The sequence below is a fragment of the Cavia porcellus genome, unplaced genomic scaffold (genome assembly GCF_034190915.1).
Source record: "Cavia porcellus strain 051 isolate PalLab524CR breed Dunkin Hartley unplaced genomic scaffold, mCavPor4.1 scaffold_8, whole genome shotgun sequence".
In the NCBI taxonomy this organism is placed as follows: domain Eukaryota; kingdom Metazoa; phylum Chordata; class Mammalia; order Rodentia; family Caviidae; genus Cavia; species Cavia porcellus.
Window position 1 is genome coordinate 65969609 of NW_026947491.1, and position 11925 is coordinate 65981533.

The following is an 11925-nucleotide window of genomic DNA, read 5'->3' on the forward strand; positions in this document are numbered from 1 at the left end:
CTTATGATTATGCTGTCTAGTTGCATTCGTTTCCCTATAAATGTCTCAAGTTCAGTCTTCTTTAGAGCTGAGTAGTAATTCACTGTATAAAAAATACAGCATCATTTTTATCCATTCCTCAACTGATGAGCATTTGGTTTGTTTCCAAGATTTATCTGTTACAAATAGTGCTGCTATAAACACAGGTGCACATATATTTCTTAGGTATGATGTTTTTAATTGTTCAGAGAAGATATCCAAAAGGGGAATAGCAGGGTTGAATGGAGTCTTTATTTCTAATTGTTTGTAGAATCTCCATAATGATTTCCTCAATGGTTGCATCCAGCCTACATGAACAGTCCAGGATTCCTTTTTCCTCACCACCCTTCAGAAATATTTATTAGATTTCTTGATGGTAGTCAATCTTTCTGAAGTACAATGGAATTTTAGTGTTGTTTTATTAGTGATCTCAAATAAGCAGTGATGGTAAACGTTTTTCATATATTTACTTGTTGTTTGTGATTCTTCATCTGAGAAGTGTGTGTTCATCTCAGATGACTGGGTATTTTAATTTGGGGGTCTGACTTTTTTCAATTCTTTATGTGTTCTGGATATGTCCTTTATCTGAAGGGCAACTAGCTAATTTTTTCCCACTCTATGGAGTTGTCTTTGTGCTCTGTTGGTGATTTCTTTTGCTGTGCAACACTTTTTAATAGGATGACATGACAATTTTTGATTCTATGTATTATTTCCTGTGTGCTTGAGATTTTATGAAATCTTTGCCTATACTTATGTTTCTGCCTATTCTCTCTTCCAGCAGATTTAGTGTTTCTGTTTTAATATTTTGATATTTTACCCATTTTAACTTTAGTGTAGTACATGATGATAGAATCGGGTCTAGTTTTAGTCTTCAGCATGCGGAAAGCCAGTTTTCCCATTATCATTTATTAAAGAGGTTATTTTTCTTCAAGTGAACATGTTTGACCCCTTTGTAAAAGACAAAGGTGACTGAGTGTCTTTGTATTAGTGTCTGCACCTTTTAATCTGTTCCACTTTGTTTTATTGCCAGTACCATGCTGACTTTATCACAGTAGCTTTGTAGTATAATTTCAAGTCTGGGATTGTGATGCCTCCTGCCTTGTCTCCCTTGCCCAGAATTCCACATCCCTGCCCCAAATCAAACTCATGACCTTATGCTTGCCACACAGGCATTTATGCTGCTGAATTAAATCCCTGGCCCCTGCTACCCAGAACTGCTTTGGCTTTGCTAGGTCTCTTCCAGTTCCTAACGAGCTTTAGGAATGTTTACTCTAGTTCTGTGAGGCATGCTAATGGTATTTTGATTGGAATTGCACTAAATCTGTATAATAATTTTGGGGGTATGGCCATTTTCATTATTTTGGATCTTTCTACTCATGTGCAATATCCATTTTCTGATATTATCTTCAGTCTCCTTTTTCAGAATATCATAATTCTCAATGTATAGATTTTTACTTTCTTTGTTAGACTGATTCCTAAGAGTCTCAGCTTTTTTTTTTTTTTATATTGTTGTTAAGGATGTGGTTTCTGTAATTTCTTTCCCAGTGAGTTTGTTCTTTTTGTGCAGAGTAATTACTGATTTTTGAGTGATGAATATTATAGATGTTAATGAAGATATCCTTCTCCTTTCTCAAAATATAGATGGACTCTTGAAGTCAATAGAGTAAATATAATTTTCATCACTCTTACCAGTCTCGGACTATAGGCCTCGTAGAATAATTCAAAGACTTAGGTTCAGACCCAACTATGAATCATGTTGTATATTACTAAAATAATAGAGATAAATCTTAATGAAAGATTGACATCAGTTAAGCCCCACTTCCCTAATCTCAATTATTTGTCTTATATCTCAGAGGACATTAAATAATTCTATCGTTCTCCCTTCTTTGATGTTAGCAGGGAAGTATACACTGTGCCAATCCAAGGCTACTTGTGAGAACATTCACCCAACCCCATCCAGTAACTAAAATAAAACCAAAATTTCACTTGATAGTCATTTCTTTCTTTCAATGCATTTAAGACTGACTGAGAATGTGTCCTGCTCTCCTCAGAAATTTTCATGTCGAGAGAAATCTTTCCATGCTGTACTGGTCACCTTTTAGCTGCTTGAAAGAAAAACCAAAAAAACACTTGACATTCACTATTTAAAGGAAGAATTTATTTGTCTTGTGGACTCTGAGGGATCTGTTATTGGGTGGGGGCTCCAACCCAGCACAGGCATTTATTGCCTGCCAGGGACAAGACAATGGTGATAGTGTTGCTCACCTCATGCTAGCCAGAAAGCAGAGCAGAGCAAGCCAGTGAGAGAGGAACCTTCCCCATGTGTCTCATCTTAAAATGAGCCTCTCCTCTGCACAGCACTGTGCGGGTATGAACTTCAGTGGACTCTACCATTGAGTACAATAGCCTCATGATCTAATCACCTTCCAGGAGTCCCTTAGTCCAGTCAATTAACAGCTAAGTTTTATCATCATATGCACTGTTCACATTCTTGGGTGGTGTGTGTGTGTGTGTGTGGTCATCCATATGGACATCTGAACTAATATTTGCTTGGAAATTCGATGCAATACACCATGAACTCCAGAGACCAGTACTATGATGTACTTAATAAAGAGGCAGATGTGTCAGAGTGGTAGAAGAAACATAATTGTATAAGAGACAGATTCATCTGTTGGTACTGGGAGAAACAGTCAGAAGGCAAACTGCATCAGAAAAAGTGCTTTGATAACTAAGAATAGTGTTCTCCAAGAAAGTGAATGATTCAACACAAATTAAGATGTATTTCTTGGCAACTACTAATGTCCAAGAAGGCAGAAAAGCATGAGGATTTCAGGCAGAGAACATGGTAAGTTCTATTAATAGGCAAGTAGACTTTCTTACTGTTTGGAACTAGAATGAATAGAAAAAAATATACAGATACCAAAAGTCAATAAAGAATTTACAGTTAAATCCCTTCAAAACCAAACTGGAAAAACTCAAGCTAAGTGTTGAATAATTCTATGTTAAGAATCCAAAGGAATAGTTTAATTTATAATCTGTATCTCTGATCCCAAAGTTTAGATCTTGGATCTGGGAATGAATTCAGTGGTAGACTGTTACTGCAAAATATGAAAGGAGCTGGATTTGATATCCAGGACTGGAAAATAAAAGTCTAGATGCTGGAAATTCAGTGGGTTTTCATCGATCCATCAGAGGCAAGTGCTACCCAAATTTGAAAATGTGGATTCAAAAATCCATTGAATTTGATATAATTAAAGTACTTTAAATTATGCGCATCGACCAATACTGTATTTTCTATATTGCTTTTAATCATATTCTAAGTCCTTTATTTCCACAGAGACTTAAAATCTATTAATTACTCAAAACAATACAATTGTTTAAAATTGAGTACTATGTCATTCTCTACATTGAGATATTTAACAGTAAAATTATGTTCAATGAAGTATATACACTTTAAATTATTCCACACTCTTTTTGAGACATGAAAACTTGAGGTTATAATAATAATAAAATATAAATTTAATTCCCATCTTGTTCACTCTATTTTTATTATTCACTGCTTACAATTTAATTCTTATGTTCCAAAAACTTTGAAAAAATAAAGAATAAAATATAATTAACCCTCACATTACAACTCAAAAACTGTGCACAGTCTAAAGTATAATTAAGCCTATGTAGTATATAAATGTAATACTGTTCTCCAAATCACCAAAAGGGATTAAAATAACTTTCAAAAGTCCCTTGTCATGGGATTTAGTCTTCATATTTGCGACGGGATGATCTTCAGTCTATCCTTCCTGGGAAAAGGTGCTCCCACAGGAGTGTTTGGACATGGGAAGGGAATATTTTGTCTATTGTCTATAACTGATGAGACTTTACTAACATTTTAATAAGGAGGCAATGTCTCTTTTACTGTACATAACACTTTTGCCCAATGAATAATTTCATATTTGCTGTCAACTTCTTTTAGGTTTATGATGTCTTAGTTTCCTAATGCATTAAATAAAGGAATATAACAGTGGCCTGGACAAATCTCCAGGAACAGTGCAGGAAGTACCAGTGATCTTAAATGCCTTTGAAGTCTTTTACAATTCCATTATTCATAGGTCTGTGAACACAGTACTTTATAGTTATTTAATTTTTAAAACTGGTTGTTTCATTTTTAATCTATATTCACTAATATCCTTTGCTCAGCAAAGCACAAACCAGAATAAATGATCTATGGTTTAGAGAAATTTTTGTATCTCTTTCAGTATGCTTCCATACTGTAAGTATGCTTACAGACTTACTAGTGGTTTAGTCATTTGCCATATGAATTCATTGCAATAAAATGATATTTTATCTAAAAATTCATTTTCCCCTGCTTATATCTTTTCTAAAAAGGCGAATAGATTGTACCATTTTGTAAAACTTTGTATTAGTTTATATTTTCTGTTGTGTTGTGATTGACTAGCTAATTGTGTTTTCCATTTATTTTTTAGTTTTGAGATTAATAGAGTATTATATCACCTTTTACCATAGTGAACACTAAAATAAAGGCTAAAAATGACTTATAACTTGAATCTTTCTTTCACAAGCTTGAAACTTCATCAAAAATCCTTTTTGGCTGCAAAGACTAAAGTTGAATATTTTGGAAAGAGTAGACAAAATCAGTTTAGTAGGAATCAAAATCAATTTTTTCTTGTATTTATATGAGAATGAAAAAATGTTAATTTCCACTGACAGAAATTCTCTCCAGTATTTGTTTGAACTCAGAGTACTGTCAAGCAGCTAGAGTTATGAACTCGAAACTTCACAAGACTCAAGCCCTCATGATGGAAGGAAAAAAAATCAACATAAATTTGTAAAAAAAAAAAAAACCTTGAAGTTTGTTGAAAGTTGTAATGACTTATACATAACAGTTTATGAAATGTATTATGGATTTTTGTTCAATTTTTCAGGTGAAAGGCAGCACTGCACATTAGTAGACCGAATACAGAATTGAAGTTAGAAATTCTCAGTACTAATTTTAATTCTTACTGTCAGCATCTCTTGGCTTTGCTTTCTCAGTGAAAACTCTCTAAAAGATGGAAAAAATGGCCATCAATGTTGTACCTTGCACCACTGTGAAATTGATAATTTCCTCAGAATTCTATACAAATTTTACTGAGCTTCAATTAGATATTGTGTGTACAGTCCATTAAGATAATAAACTAGAGTTACAGAAAAGCCTCAGTTTCACTTCCTTTCTTTGTTGTTGTTTTGTTTTTATTTTATTTTATTTTATTTTTTTTTCAGTTTCAATCCTCATACACTACATGGTCACTCGGGAGCAAAATCTTCAGTATACTGCCCCATAGAGTTGATTAGGTTGATTATGTTTCCTCAGCCTTACGTGTTGTAAGCCTTTTTATTGGAATAGTTTACTTAAAAATTATTAGTATTAAGACAAGGGCTGATATAGGAAAGATTTTGAATTTATCACTCAAGTTCACATTTGCTTGCCAGCAAAAAATAAAGTCAAGCACTTTTCAAAACACCTGTCTAGTGGCTCTGTGCTAAAGTTTAGCTTTCATATCACTCTATAGAGTGTTTTTAGTTCACATTATTTTCAGTTTAACAATTGGTGTGGTTAATTCAGAATCAAAAATAGAATAAACAACTTACTTTGTGATTCGACTATTATTTTAGTTAATTCGGTATCAATACTATAATTGTTCCATTGTGTCACTTATTCAGAAGGGTTTTAAATTTATAAAGTTGGAGGTCACTCCATTATGTTGACTGTTAACACATACTAAGTTTTCAAATTGAAAGACAACACCCTGGGGCTGGGGATATAGCTCAGCAGCATGGTGCCTGCCTGGCAAGCACAAGGTCCTGAGTTTGATGCTTGGTTAAAAAAATAAAATAAAATAAAATAAAATAAAATAGAATAGAATAAAAAAAGAAAGAAAAAAGACAAAGGATAGCACACTGACATCATTGACTTGCCATCTCTAATTCATGTGCTATGGTAACATTATTTACTACATTATATTCTTAATACAACCTTTTGGATTGCATCTTATCTACTCTCAATTTTATTCTCACTGACCCATATGTTTGGCAAGCAAAACCAATTATAAGCCTTACTAAAGCTTGATACTATAGAAGCATTATTTTATTGGCATCTTATTTTGTGTCATGCTACTTTAAATTATGTTCATTCACGATGGGCCATATGATGCCCTATTGTGGGGAAAAGTGAAACAGGAAGAAAATTCATTGAAATCTACTAAAGAAAAACCGGAGTGCAATTTGCCACTCAGCATGTCCTCTAATATGCACAAACAAGAACTTGTCATAACCATCTGTAGTTCTGTTTACAAGAATATGCACGCAGGCCAAAAACCAGAGGAAGTCTGTCTGAATTAATAAATGTGTGGAAGAGGAATCTGAGTGAAAAACATCTTTTCTAGATGTGAAGGAGTCTATTTTCAAATGCAAGGGAACTTGTAATCAACAAAATTCCCAACGATTAAAGTTTATTTTTATTTTCATTTTCAAAAATATACATGACATCAAAAATGATATGCAGAAAAGACAACTCAATGGTAGAATGTATTGTGCATGTGTGTGTGTCTATATACATATAATGTATATATATAATTATATAAAGACTGTATATATATAGAATACATATATATTTATATGTTTTTGGTAATTTGATATATTAATGCTTTACTAATGCTGATATGATAATGATTATATTAATTTGATATTTTTGCATGAAATATATGAAATTGATTCCTGTATTTAATGACTTTAAATCTCAAAAGTATACATGAAATATCAGTTTTTCATTTTATAGAGGGTGCTTACCCAAAGTCACATGGGTGACACAGAAAAGCAGAACTATCCTTGAGTTTCTGCAAGCTATTTTAGCCTATCTGCTGATAGTAGACCAATAAACCACAGGAGAAGCAGGGTATAGAAAAGAGTGATGGAGCATTAACTGTACCATTACTCAGACATATATTAAGTGATGGGCCTTGGATATATGTAACTGAAAGGATATTAACTGCACTGGGACATAAACGTGTGCCCTTAAAAGAAAATAATCTGAAAATATGTATGGTAAATTTAACACTGTTGCGCAGAACCACACTATTCACTGCTACTACACTTAGCTTTCTAGAATAATAAAATTTTCAATGTGACCTTCATGAATCTAAATAATCCACTTGTGTCCTGACCTGCATCTCCCACTCTTCTCTCTTTTGCAGAGTCTTTAGCAATCACACTGTCAAAGGGTTCTTCCCCAACTAAATGCACGATGTAACCGAATGTTCTATTGACCCTTGAATGTTCTCACTGCACGTATGCGTGGCATCCTCCCTCTACCACTTCTGCACTTAGCTCACATGTCTCTTCCTCTGTAAATACTTCTTTGGCCATTCTATCGAAAAACAAAATTTTCCCTTTGTTGTTTCTTATTTACTTTCCGTGCTGCATTTTAATTGTTACCTTTCAACAAGAGTTAACAAAATGTATGTATTTAGCTATATATTCACTTTCAAATATTTGTTTCTACCACTGGAATGAATTTTCTTTAAGACAGGGAATAATGTTTGTGTCCCCAATTTGTGTTAATCAGATTTGTTTCACTGTATTAAACATCTGAAATAGTCATCTTAAAAGAGGAAATGTTTATTTTGGCTCAGAGTTTTAGAGGTTTCAGCCTTTGATTAATGTGTGCTTTTGCCTTTGGATCTATGGTAAGGCCCCATATCCTGTTAGTGAATACATAGTAGAACAAAATTTCTCATCTTGAGAAATCCAGAAGCAAAGAAAGACAGGAAGCATTTGGTTTCTGAGGATCTCCTTTGAGAGTGAATACCCCATAAGGAGACTTCTCCCATTCACTCACCTTTCTCCCCATGGTTCCATGTTAGGGATTAGGTAAGCATTACCAAATGCCTGTGTGTCAACCCTGTGGTCCTCAGCTTGCAGCACTATGGACAGAGGGTGGAACCTGCAAAGGAGGAACCCAGTGGCAAGAGGTCCAGTCTCCAGGGTCATTCCCTCAAGAGACATTGCAGCAAACTATTCTCTTGCTTTTTTTCCTGGCTTCCAGATGTCAAGAGGCAAGGTTTTTTTTTTTTTGTTTGTTTGTTTGTTTTTTGTTTTTTGTTTTTTGTTTTGCCATACATTCTCACCATGATCCTGCTAGCCACAAGAACAAAACAATGAGATCAATTAACTATAGACTAACACAACATCATGTGCCACAGTTAATCTTTTCTTTCTTTATTGATTTAACCCTCGTAGTTGTTATAGTAAAGTTATCACAGATGAATTAACATAATAACAGAGCCTGATACATAGTAAAATCTTAAACAGTTTTGAATGAACAGACATGTAATAGATGCTTAACAAATGCTTGCTGAGTGAATAAATATGCACATATAAGTGCTGTATTCAATGTGCTCCTGATTCACATACGTTTTCCCAGTGAATTTCTGCCTATCTTTTTTTTTTTAATTTATAAGTCTTCGTCATTCACAAAGTCTGCCAATTATACATGTTTATCTGTTCTTAGATATTGTAGCTACTCTCCACATGCCTGAAAATATTTTTTTCTGTTAAAAAAGCTCTCTAATCCAGGTCTTTCTATAATTCAGTTGTAGCCTCTCACCATACAAAACATCTCTTCCATCAACCAATATACCGATTCTTGAGAATTGTTTCTTATTCTTTCCAGTATCCTAGCTAACTTTCTTTATCTCTTCCATAACCAATATAATTGTTCTATGTCACATCCAAATGCAGCTATGTTTTAAAATAAGAGCTTCTGAAGCACTTGCAAACCTTAGCACACCACAGGTATCAAAATAGCCAGGCAATATTCCAAGATACATTTCCTTCTGGTAAGTTCTTTATATTTTTTCTCTGAGTCAAAATTCTTGTTGAATTATAACTGATTTAGTTATCTTGGCAAAGCCTGGAAAACAAAAATTTATTCAATTAATATACACAATTGTACTTTTATCCATGGACCACATAATTCATATCTCATGAATGTCTTTATCTATAAAATTTGGGTTAAACATATCTGGGAAGAAATATTGCCATCATTTAAATGTACTGTAAGAAATGTTACTGATTTTTATATAATCTTATAAAAGCAAACTATCATTAATAAAACTATTTTCTTCTGTCTGGTATTCAAGTTTTTGTTCATTTCAATTTTTATCATAATATACTCTTGCATTTATCTGAACTATAAAAAGTGCCTGTGCTTATAATAGGAATTTCTTTTAAGCACTTTGCATCAAAATTAATTCTGAAGCACTTTTACAACAAGCAGCATAAGCATCATCATACTTTATGCTTGATTGAGTGACACAAGTGCAGAAAAGCTTTACAAGATACCTCCCAACATTGCTCAGCATTTCTTCATGTTCTATCAATATTAATTCTTTTGAGAAAATAGCTCATGTTCTCTTTAAAATTTTATTAGGAATATTGACTTTCTTTACCGGTCTTTTCAAAAAAAGAATGCCTTCGATCTGCAAATCCTAGGCTTTGTAATGTTGTCAAAGTGACATTTAAATTAAAATAAATAAATAAATGAAAATTTACATTAAAAGCCTTTAAAATATTTATAAATTGCATTGAGTGACTAGCATACTTCATTCAGAGCCTAACCTACAAATCTAGGGAAAATATTTCTGATATCAATGCCAATATTACCCTAGTTCCAGCTCTCTAACAACAGATAATTTTTACTCCCTTAAACAAAACCATCACTTAATATTAGCTGTGAAAATTATTCACAATTTCTCTTAACCTCTGATTGAGATCTTAAAATCACTGACAGATCTATGGGAAATATTTCTATGAACTGCTGCTTTGGTCTGAGGTGGATGGTTCTGCACAACTTTTCTTCAGAAGTTCTTTAGAAAGGCTATCTTCATGAATCTCGCCCTACCATTATAAATCTATCCATTTTTCTTATCTGTTATTATTTCTTACATATTCCAAAGCTATTGCCAAGAGCCTATATTTATCAGATTTTGGTTAATTTTGCAACTGTTAGAATAAAAGTTTATCATAAGATTTTAGGAGAGGCCAAACTTCAGTTTGAGAGTTATTCTTTGTAAATTTAACAAATGGCCTGTCTTAGTTACTTTATGCTCGTCGCTGAGACAAAATACCTGAAGCCCAAAGTTGGGAAAGGAAAGGTTTATTTCTTACAGTTTTTGGAGGTTTCAGTCCACACTCAGTTGGCTCCAAGACAGGCGGGCATGGCTGGAACGCAGTTCATGACAGCTGGCAACAGCAAACTCAAACCAGCATGGAGAAAAACACACCTTCTTCCTGCCATTACATCACATCCTGGCTCCACCACTATGTGGGTGGAGCACTGACACCATCAATCCAAGCACTATACAATGAACCATCACATATGAACAATGCAAACTCATGAGGCCTGGGGGACACATACATAAACCATGACATGGCCTTAGCACACAAAATACTACTTCTCATCATGCAAATTTCATAAGCAATAAATGAATGTATGTGATGTATCAGAACTATCTAATAAATGCACTCTCGTGTTTGTTACAGTATAAACTAGTTATAACCTTAGTTATATGTGAACCTTAGTGTTCACACTAAATGCCACCTTGTTAATAATTCAAATACAGCTGTTCATAAAATATTATTTATCGAATCATATAACTCTTAGCTTTATAATTAAAGATTACTTGGCAACCATAATGCAATAGTTGATGTTACCTCCAAAATATCTTTCTGCTTGATATCAGTCATTTTGATTCAGAAATAGATCGAATCTGAGATTGCTGTGCAGGTAACATACAGGAGCTTTTTTCCCCTGGAACGTTATTTATATTGCAGTGAGAGAAGCAGGGAAAGGTAAACGACTATGCACTTGCAAGACGCAGTTTCCACAGAGACCTTGGCTGATGCTTTTAGGAATTCTGGAAGAGGCATGACCTTCAGAGCTGTACTCTAGCAAAACTGAACCCGACTTCTGTATCACACTGTGGACCAATCAGGATGCAAGACTCTCAGAACGCAGCATGGCCTTGGACAAGGCAGATCAGTTCAAGTTCAGGCAAATTCCTGAAGGACTAGGTAGTGAGAGGTCTGTAGCCAGTAACACATAGTAACGGGAAGAGTATGTGCTTGCACTGTGAGTGGATGGTTTGAGTGTTGTGACAGAGCTTGCATTGTGCCAGATTGACAAATATCACAGAAGAGTGTTATTTTTTAAATGATAGACAAGTTTTCAAACTTTTGGGGGACCAAATAAGAATGTTACTAGACATATATAATCAACCATGAGGCACCAATTATATAAAATTTCAAAAATTAACACCAAAATATGTAGAATTAAATAAAAAACTACATCTATAAATTAAAAACAACTACATATGAGCATATCCATATTTGTATCTCTCTATTTCTCTATCATGGATAGATATCAGCTCTCATTTTCTCACAGGTGTCTAATTGAGAGGGAAAAACTAAATCAAATGTTGGTATCTTCTTAATATTCCTTAGAAGATAATGGGGTAGCTTTATCAAAAAGATTCAGCCTTTTTCTAAAATGATTATTCCCCATTCATCATTTGTAAATTCAATATGTAAAAATTCAACAAGATTAAACAATTGTATACATGTGATTCCTGAAAACTTAATAATTAAAATTCTCTCAGATGAGACTTTATGAGAAAAATATTCTTCTTATACTGACATTCTCATGACATCTGTAATTCACATATAGTAATGAAATTCATTTGATGTTTAACTTCAAAATCTTAATTTTGTTTGCTTGAGTGCATACAAAGTTATTGATTTTTCCGGGGGCTGGGGATTTAGCTCAGCGGCATAAACGCCTGCCTTGCAAGCAGG